We start from the raw sequence: 10,579 nt of genomic DNA, 5'->3' as shown, positions 1-10,579 counted from the left end.
TCAATCCTATCCTATCCTATCCTCTATCCTATCCTATCCTCTATCGTATCCTATCCTCTATCCTTTCCAATCCTACATCCTATCCTATCCTCTATCCTATCCTATCCTCTATCCTATCCTATCCTCTATCCTATCCTATACTCTATCCTATCCTCTATCCTATCCTCTATCCTCTATCCTATCCTCTATCCTATCCTATCCTCTATCCTATCCTATCCTCTATTCTATCCTATCCTCTATCCTAACCTATCCTCTATCCTATCCTATCCTCCATCGTCTCCTATCCTCTATCCTATCCAATCCCCTACCCTATCCTCTATCCTATCCTATATTCTATCCTATCCAATCCTACATCCTATCCTATCCTCTATCCTATCCTATATTCTATCCTATCCAATCCTACATCCTATCCTATCCTCCATCGTCTCCTATCCTCTATCCTATCCAATCCCCTATCCTATCCTCTCTCCTATCCTATCCTCTATCCTATCCTATCCTCTATCCTATCCTATCCTCTATCCTATCCTATCCTCTATCCTATCCTATCCTCTATCCTATCCTATCCTCTATCCTATCCTATCCTCTATCCTATCCTATCCTCTATCCTATCCTATCCTCTATCCTATCCTATCCTCTATCCTATCCTATCCTCTATCCTATCCTATCCTCTATCCTATCCTATCCTCTATCCTATCCTATCCTATCCTCTATCCTATCCTATCCTCTATCCTATCCTATCCTCTATCCTATCCTATCCTCTATCCTATCCTATCCTCTATCCTATCCTATCCTCTATCCTATCCTATCCTCTATCCAGTCCTATCCTCTATAATATCCTATCCTCTATCCTATCCTCTATCCTATCCTATCCTCTATCCTATCCTATCCTCTATCCTATCCTATCCTCTATCCTATCCTATCCTCTATCCAGTCCTATCCTCTATAATATCCTATCCTCTATCCTATCCTCTATCCTATCCTATGCTCTATCCTATCCTACCCTCAATCCTATCCTATCCTATCCTCTATCCTATCCTATCCTCTATCGTATCCTATCCTCTATCCTTTCCAATCCTACATCCTATCCTATCCTCTATCCTATCCTATCCTCTATCCTCTATCCTATCCTATCCTCTATCCTCTCCTATCCTCTATCCTATCCTATACTCTATCCTATCCTCTATCCTATCCTCTATCCTCTATCCTATCCTCTATCCTATCCTATCCTCTATCCTATCCTATCCTCTATTCTATCCTATCCTCTATCCTAACCTATCCTCTATCCTATCCTATCCTCCATCGTCTCCTATCCTCTATCCTATCCAATCCCCTACCCTATCCTCTATCCTATCCTATATTCTATCCTATCCAATCCTACATCCTATCCTATCCTCTATCCTATCCTATATTCTATCCTATCCAATCCTACATCCTATCCTATCCTCCATCGTCTCCTATCCTCTATCCTATCCAATCCCCTATCCTATCCTCTATCCTATCCTATCCTCTATCCTATCCTATCCTCTATCCTATCCTATCCTCTATCCTATCCTATCCTCTATCCTATCCTATCCTCTATCCTATCCTATCCTCTATCCTATCCTATCCTCTATCCTATCCTATCCTCTATCCTATCCTATCCTCTATCCTATCCTATCCTCTATCCTATCCTATCCTATCCTCTATCCTATCCTATCCTCTATCCTATCCTATCCTCTATCCTATCCTATCCTCTATCCTATCCTATCCTCTATCCTATCCTATCCTCTATCCAGTCCTATCCTCTATAATATCCTATCCTCTATCCTATCCTCTATCCTATCCTATGCTCTATCCTATCCTACCCTCAATCCTATCCTATCCTATCCTCTATCCTATCCTATCCTCTATCGTATCCTATCCTCTATCCTTTCCAATCCTACATCCTATCCTATCCTCTATCCTATCCTATCCTCTATCCTCTATCCTATCCTATCCTCTATCCTATCCTATCCTCTATCCTATCCTATACTCTATCCTAACCTATCCTCTATCGTATCCTATTCTCTATCCTATCCTATCCTCTATAATATCGTATCCTCTATCATATCCTATCCTCTTGCCTATAATATCATCTACCCTATCCTATCCTCTAACCTATCCAATCCCCTACCCTATCCTCTATCCTATCCTATCCTCTATCGACTGCTCTATCCTATCCTATCCACTATCCTATCCTATCCTCAATGCTATCCTATTCTCATTCCTCACCTATCCTTTATACTATCAATTCCTCTACCCTATCCTATCCTCTATCCTATGCTATCCTCCATCGTCTCCTATCCTCTATCCTATCCAATCCCCTATCCTATCCTCTATCCTATCCTATCCTCTATCCTATCCTATCCTCTATCCTATCCTATCCTATCCTATCCTCTATCCTAACCTATCCTCTGTCTTATCCTATCCTCTATCCTATCCTATCCTGAAACCTATCCTATCCTCATTCCTATCCTATACTCCATTATATCCTATCCGCTATCCTATCATATCCTCTATCCTATCCTCTATCCTATCCTCTATCCTATCCTATCCTCTATCCTATCCTATCCTATCCTATCCTCTATCCTAACCTATCCTCTGTCTTATCCTATCCTCTATCCTATCCTATCCTGAAACCTATCCTATCCTCATTCCTATCCTATACTCCATTATATCCTATCCGCTATCCTATCATATCCTCTATCCTATCCTCTATCCTATCCTCTATCCTATCCTATCCTCTATCCTATCCTATCCTCTATCCTATCCTATCCTATCCTCTATCCTATCCTATCCTCTATCCTATCCTATCCACTATCCTATCCTATCCTCTATCCTCTTCTATCCTCTATCCTATCCTATCCTCTATCCTATGCTATCCTCTATCCTATCCTATCCTCTATCCTATACTATCCGCTATCCTATCCTATTCTCTATCCTATCCTCTCCTGAACCCTATCCTATCCTCATTCCTAACCTATACTCCATTATATCCTATCCGCTATCCTATCATATCCTCTATCCTATCCAATCCTCTATCCTATCCTCTATCCTATCCTATCCTCAACCCTATCCTATCCTCATTCCTATCCTATAGTCCATTATATCCTATCCGCTATCCTATCCAATCCTCTATCCTATCCTCTATCCTATCCTATCCTCTATCCTATCCTATCCTCTATCCTATCCTATCCTCAATCCTATCCTATCCTCTATCCTCTCCTATCCTTTATACTAACCAATCCTCTATCCTATCCTCTATCCTATCCTATCCTCTATCCTATCCTATCCTCTATCCTATCCTATCCTATCCTCTATCCTATCCTATCCTCTATCCTCTCCTATCCTCTATCCTATCCTATCCTGAAACCTATCCTATCCTCATTCCTATCCTATACTCCATTATATCCTATCCGCTATCCTATCATATCCTCTATCCTATCCAATCCTCTATCCTATCCTCTATCCTATCCTATCCTCAACCCTATCCTATCCTCATTCCTATCCTATAGTCCATTATATCCTATCCGCTATCCTATCCAATCCTCTATCCTATCCTCTATCCTATCCTCTATCCTATCCTCTATCCTATCCTATCCTCTATCCTATCCTATCCTCTATCCTATCCTATCCTCTATCCTATCCTATCCTCTATCCTATCCTATCCTCTATCCTATCCTATCCTCTATCCTATCCTATCCTCTATCCTATCCTATCCTCTATCCTATCCTATACTCTATCCTATCCTATCCTCTATCCTATCCTATCCTCTATCCTATCCTATCCTCTATCCTCTATCCTATCCTATCCTCTATCCTATCCTATCCTCTATCCTATCCTATACTCTATCCTAACCTATCCTCTATCGTATCCTATTCTCTATCCTATCCTATCCTCTATAATATCGTATCCTCTATCATATCCTATCCTCTTGCCTATAATATCATCTACCCTATCCTATCCTCTAACCTATCCAATCCCCTACCCTATCCTCTATCCTATCCTATCCTCTATCGACTGCTCTATCCTATCCTATCCACTATCCTATCCTATCCTCAATGCTATCCTATTCTCATTCCTCACCTATCCTTTATACTATCAATTCCTCTACCCTATCCTATCCTCTATCCTATGCTATCCTCCATCGTCTCCTATCCTCTATCCTATCCAATCCCCTATCCTATCCTCTATCCTATCCTATCCTCTATCCTATCCTATCCTCTATCCTATCCTATCCTCTATCCTATCCTATCCTCTATCCTATCCTATCCTATCCTATCCTCTATCCTAACCTATCCTCTGTCTTATCCTATCCTCTATCCTATCCTATCCTGAAACCTATCCTATCCTCATTCCTATCCTATACTCCATTATATCCTATCCGCTATCCTATCATATCCTCTATCCTATCCAATCCTCTATCCTATCCTCTATCCTATCCTATCCTCAACCCTATCCTATCCTCATTCCTATCCTATAGTCCATTATATCCTATCCGCTATCCTATCCAATCCTCTATCCTATCCTCTATCCTATCCTCTATCCTATCCTCTATCCTATCCTATCCTCTATCCTATCCTATCCTCTATCCTATCCTATCCTCTATCCTATCCTATCCTCTATCCTATCCTATCCTCTATCCTATCCTATCCTCTATCCTATCCTATCCTCTATCCTATCCTATCCTCTATCCTATCCTATACTCTATCCTATCCTATCCTCTATCCTATCCTATCCTCTATCCTATCCTATCCTCTATCCTCTATCCTATCCTATCCTCTATCCTATCCTATCCTCTATCCTATCCTATACTCTATCCTAACCTATCCTCTATCGTATCCTATTCTCTATCCTATCCTATCCTCTATAATATCGTATCCTCTATCATATCCTATCCTCTTGCCTATAATATCATCTACCCTATCCTATCCTCTAACCTATCCAATCCCCTACCCTATCCTCTATCCTATCCTATCCTCTATCGACTGCTCTATCCTATCCTATCCACTATCCTATCCTATCCTCAATGCTATCCTATTCTCATTCCTCACCTATCCTTTATACTATCAATTCCTCTACCCTATCCTATCCTCTATCCTATGCTATCCTCCATCGTCTCCTATCCTCTATCCTATCCAATCCCCTATCCTATCCTCTATCCTATCCTATCCTCTATCCTATCCTATCCTCTATCCTATCCTATCCTCTATCCTATCCTATCCTATCCTATCCTCTATCCTAACCTATCCTCTGTCTTATCCTATCCTCTATCCTATCCTATCCTGAAACCTATCCTATCCTCATTCCTATCCTATACTCCATTATATCCTATCCGCTATCCTATCATATCCTCTATCCTATCCTCTATCCTATCCTCTATCCTATCCTATCCTCTATCCTATCCTATCCTCTATCCTCTCCTATCCTCTATCCTATCCTATCCTCTATCCTATGCTATCCTCTATCCTATCCTATCCTCTATCCTATATTATCCGCTATCCTATCCTATTCTCTATCCTATCCTCTCCTGAACCCTATCCTATCCTGATTCCTAACCTATACTCCATTATATCCTATCCGCTATCCTATCATATCCTCTATCCTTTTTTTTTTTTTTTTTTTTTTTTTTCGAGGAGGTAATCTCGTTACGGATACCCGAACCCCCTCGGGGGGGGGGGTGGTCCGGGTTATGTGGGACTCCTCGGCTGGTTGGTGCAACGCCGAGTATACCCACTAACTCCTCCCCGTCCGTCCCTAGACTCCTGGGGGCACCCGTGCTCTGCGCGCGCATCTCAATCCGGTGTGCCCCCGCCTTAGCATACCACCCGGGGGGGGTGACGCGGCCCCCTCCCGTACCTACTCTATCCGAAGGCACCACGCAACGGACGACGTGGCGCCTTCCCCCCCTGTTAGGCCGCCCGATGAGCATCCGAGCCCCCGCCCGAGATGCCCGGCGGCCTCCGGGGACGCCGTTGGTGACCGAGTGTAAGGGGATATCCGATCCCCCGCCTCGAGATCATCAAGGGCGTCCCCGCTCGCGTCAGAGGCGTCGCAACGGGGGTACGCCCCCGGGGCGTACCCTGCGCCGCCTCCCCCCCCCTTCGGCCGGGATCGTGATTACGCTCCCGATCCCGTTCCGCAGCCTTCTTCCGCAGCATAACCCGCTCGCAGAAGGAAGCGAACCCCCTCCACGCCTCCTCGCCACCGGCTGCCGCAGCGACGACAGCCGGGAGCGAGAGGTCGTGGCCCACCGCGCGCCGCAGGGCACGGCGCTCTCCCCCCCATGCCGGACACTCCTCCAGAGTGTGTTGCGCCGTGTCCCGCGGCTCGCCGCAGTGGTGACACGCCTCCTCGGTCTCCCTCCCGATGCGACACAGGTAGTCGCCGAAGCACCCGTGCCCGCTCATCACCTGTGTCACACGGTAGGAGACCCTATGCCCCATCCATCCCCTGTTCCATTGATCGAACACCGGGAGGATGGCCCGAACGGCCCGCCTCTCGCCCTCCCTCGTCCCGGGAAGGCTATCGCGCCACTCCCGGGCTGCGTGCCGCCGAGCATGTCGCCTGAGCTCATCCACCATGAGCCGCGCCTGATCCGGGGCCACCCCCCGGAGCCGGAGTTCCCTGGAGTGCGTATGCACATCCGCCAACACGCGGGCCTCCAGCTCGAGGGGGATCAGCCCCGACATCACCATCGCCGTCGCGTATGAAATGGTGCGGTACCCCCGCACGATGCCTATGGCCAGCCTGCGCTCGATGCGACGCAGCAGCGACCGTGTGCCGCCACTGCGCCCCCTAGCCAAGACATCGTGCGCCCATACAGGGGCTCCGTACAGGACCAAAACTCGCACCACCACCGCGAACAGACGACGCACCCGTCCACAGGGTCCCCCGAGATTCGGGAGAAGGCGACCGAGCGCAGCGGTCGCCCTCTCCGCCCGGGGCGCCAGCGACTCAAGGTGGCGGTCAAAACGCCACCGGCCGTCAAGCTCGAGTCCCAGGTACCGCATCTGGCACCCGACCTTGACCATCCCCTCCCCCACGCAGATCCAGCACTGGGGAGGCGCCGCCAACCGGGCCGAGCGGAGAAACCACATGGCCCTGGTTTTCTCGAAGGACACCTCTAGGCCCAGCGACCGGATCGCGCGCACCGCGCGCCACGCGCCGCGCTCCGCCAGGCAGATGGCCTCCTTCGCATACCTCCCGGTGGCCAATACCAGCGTGTCGTCGGCGTAACACGTCAGGCTGACCCCGGGAGGCATCTCCTCCCGCAGGACGCGATCGTACGCAAGATTCCACAGCAACGGGCCCAACACCGAGCCCTGCGGAACCCCGCGCACGACGCCCCTGCGCACCATCCCGTACCGGCCGGGATACTCTATACCCCTGTCGGAGAGATAGCTCCCGATCACCCTTCTGAGATACAGAGGCACCCGGTGGAAGACCAGGGCCTCCATTATCCGATCCCAGGGGACGGTGTTGAACGCGTTAGCGATATCCAAGGATATCGCCAACGCAACACAACCCCCCCTCGTACAGGCCTCCGAGAGAGCCCTCACCCGCCGAATAGCGTCGACGGTGGAGAGACCCTCCCGGAAGCCGAATTGAACCCCGCTCAGATCGGGGACCCCTCCCGCCGACAGGTGCCGGACGAGGCGTCCAACGAGTACGCGCTCGAACAACTTCCCCGCCTCGTCCAGCAGACAAATTGGCCGGTACCCTGAGGGCGAGTCCCGGGACTTGCCCCCCTTCGGAAGGAGGACCAACCTGCCCGACTTCCACTCCGTGGGGAACACCCCCTCCCTCAGACAGCCGTTATACAGCTGCCGGAGTTCGGCGGCGAGTCCCCCCTCCAGGGCCAAGACCAACGCGCGGCCCGGCACCCCGTCCGGGCCCGGGGCCTTGCGGCCCACCCGCCGCGCCCTGGCCATCGCCTCACCCAGCTCGCCGGCCGACACCTCCCACTCTGCGGACCAGGAGAGAGGCTCCTGTTCCCAATGGGAGCGGCGCAGTTGTCCCCCCTCTCGCGGGAAGAGGGACGCCACCACTCCCTCGAGCAGGTGGGGGTCCAACGACTCCGTCACCGGAGGCGCCCACGCGCGCAGCTTGTTCATGACAAGCTTGTACGGGCGCCCCCATGGATCGGAGTCCACCATGCCGACGAGCTCCGACCACGCGTCGGCCTTGGCCCGCGCGATAGCCCTGCGGAGAACCCCGAGCGCGGCTCGGTACTCCCCGCCGAGCCTCGCCGTCGCCTCCTCGTCGTCGCGCCTCCTACGCGCTCGGCCGTACCGACGCCGCGCGGCATTGCAGGCACGCCGGAGCTCCGCAATGCCGGCGGACCACCAGTACGCCGCCCTCCTGGGGGCGAACCGGCTGCGGGGCATGGCGGTGTCGCACACCGCCGTCATTACCTCCCGCAGCCGCCTCGCCCCTTGCGCAGGCGCCAGCTCGGACAGGGCCGGCCCCGTCCATGTCGCCGCGGCTACCGCGGCCCCGAACGCGTCCGCGTCCAGCCGCTTCAAGGCCCATCGCGGCCGTCGGTCCCCCCGGCCCGGCCGGGAATCCCGCGCGTGGAAGGTGGGCCACACGTCCATGACGATGGGCGTATGGTCTGACGCAATCTCTATCTCCTCGGCCACCCTCCATCCCGACACCCGGCGCACGGCCGAGGGAGTCCCCCATGTCAGGTCGACAATCGAGACCCCCTGCGGGCGCACGCACGTCGGCGTGGATCCCCGGTTAATCAACCGGAGATCCAGGCCGGCCGCCCAGGTTAACACCTCGCTACCCCTAGTGGTCGTCCTGGGACTCCCCCACGATACCGCGTGGGCATTGAAGTCTCCCAAAACGAGAACCGGGCGGGCGCTGCACCGCGCGATGCAGCTGTTCAGCCCACCCAGGAACCCCCGAAATTGATCGAGGCCACAGCTCGGCGAGATGTAGATCCCGACAACCGCGATGTCCCCCCATTGCACCGCCACGAATCCCTCGCCCCGCTCCAGAAGGGAGACCGACGGGGACCCGGGGCGGCTTCCCGCCACTATTACTACGGAGCCGATCTCGTCCCCCACCCAGAAGGGGTGTTCGGGGATTGCGTACGGCTCCGCCGCAACTGCCAGCCCAGCCCCCCACTCGCGCACGGCTTGGACAAACAGGTCCTGTGCCGCGCGCGAGTGGTTGAGGTTCGCCTGCAGAACCGGAGTAGGATTAAAAGTACCTACTCTAACATGGGCTCTGCAGAGTCCCCTCCCTGGGAGGGCCGGGCCCCCGGCGCCGTCTGCGGCCGCTGCGCGGATGCAGCCCCAGACGCGCCCTTCTCTTTCGTCGCCGCGCGGCCCCTCTTGGGAGGCGGGGCACACGCTTTGGCCCCGAATCTATGGCCCGATGGTCTCCCCAGGTCCGCGCAGAGCGGACACCTGGGGGCGGCCTTGCAGGCCGAAGCCCGGTGCTCCGCCGCTCCGCAGCGGTAGCACAACGCGCCTCTGTCGACCGCGCTCTTGCATGTCGCCCGCGTGTGCCCCGTCTCCAAGCAACGGAAGCATTGGAGGGGCCGCTCCCTCAGCGCCTCGACGCGGGCCGAAGACCAGCCGACCAGCAGCCGGCCTCCCGCCACCACTTTCTTGACGGCCGCGAGGGGGCCCTGGGCCCAACAGGAGCCCAGCGCCTGCTCCGAGGCGGGTCTGCGGATCTCGCCGACCCGGAACTCCGCCGCGGAACACCCCCCCGCCGCCGCCAGCGCCACCGCTACGTCCCCGGACGACACCGAGTCGTCCAGGCCCGCCACGCGCACCTCGCCGCGCTTGACCGCCTGGGAGACCTTAACCCCGGTCCCCCCAAGCGCCTCGGCGATCCTCCCGGAGAGGGCCCGTGCCTTCTCCTGGCACCCCGTGCCCCTGACCTCCAGGAGGATCCCGCCGGTTTTCGACCGCCTGGGAAGCACCCCCGACTCGATCCCGATAGCCTTGAGGTCCACCCTCTCTTTTGCCCTGGCCATCACCTCCGAATAAGTGAGCTTGCAGCTCTCGGGGATGGTGATGGCCACTGCTCCGGTTCTGGGGGTGCGTCCCAGGCCACCGTCCCTACCGGCGGCGGGCTTCGCCGCGCTCGCGCCGCCCTGCACTCGTGCGCCGCCCGCCGCCCTGGGCTCCCTCGCAGCCTGCAGCCGTGAAGCGGCGGCAGCTGCCTCGGCCGCGGCTGCTCTCACCGCAGCCTCCTCCGCGGCCATCTTTTTCTTGGCCCTCTTCGCCGCCTTGCTCGTCACCTCCATCCACGAGGCCGGGACGACCGGTGGCGGAATGACAACGGGGGGCACCACCCTCACGTTGGACACGACCACCGGTCCAGTCCCCTTGGTGACAGACGTCGCCGGCAGAGAAGCCACCGGCGTCGCTTCGCGCGCCGACTTACCCTCCGCCCGGAGGGCCGGGGCCAACCCGGCCAGAATCGTCCGGAACCGCTCCTCCATCCGGGCCTCTAGCTCCCGGTTCCTGGCCGTTATCAGCGCGCCGACCCGGAGAAGCAGGGCTTCGGAGTCCAAAACTCCCACTCCCTCCCC

The sequence above is a fragment of the Halictus rubicundus genome, unplaced genomic scaffold (assembly GCF_050948215.1).
Source record: "Halictus rubicundus isolate RS-2024b unplaced genomic scaffold, iyHalRubi1_principal scaffold0037, whole genome shotgun sequence".
Lineage (NCBI taxonomy): Eukaryota > Metazoa > Arthropoda > Insecta > Hymenoptera > Halictidae > Halictus > Halictus rubicundus.
Note: the sequence above shows the minus strand (reverse complement) of the source record.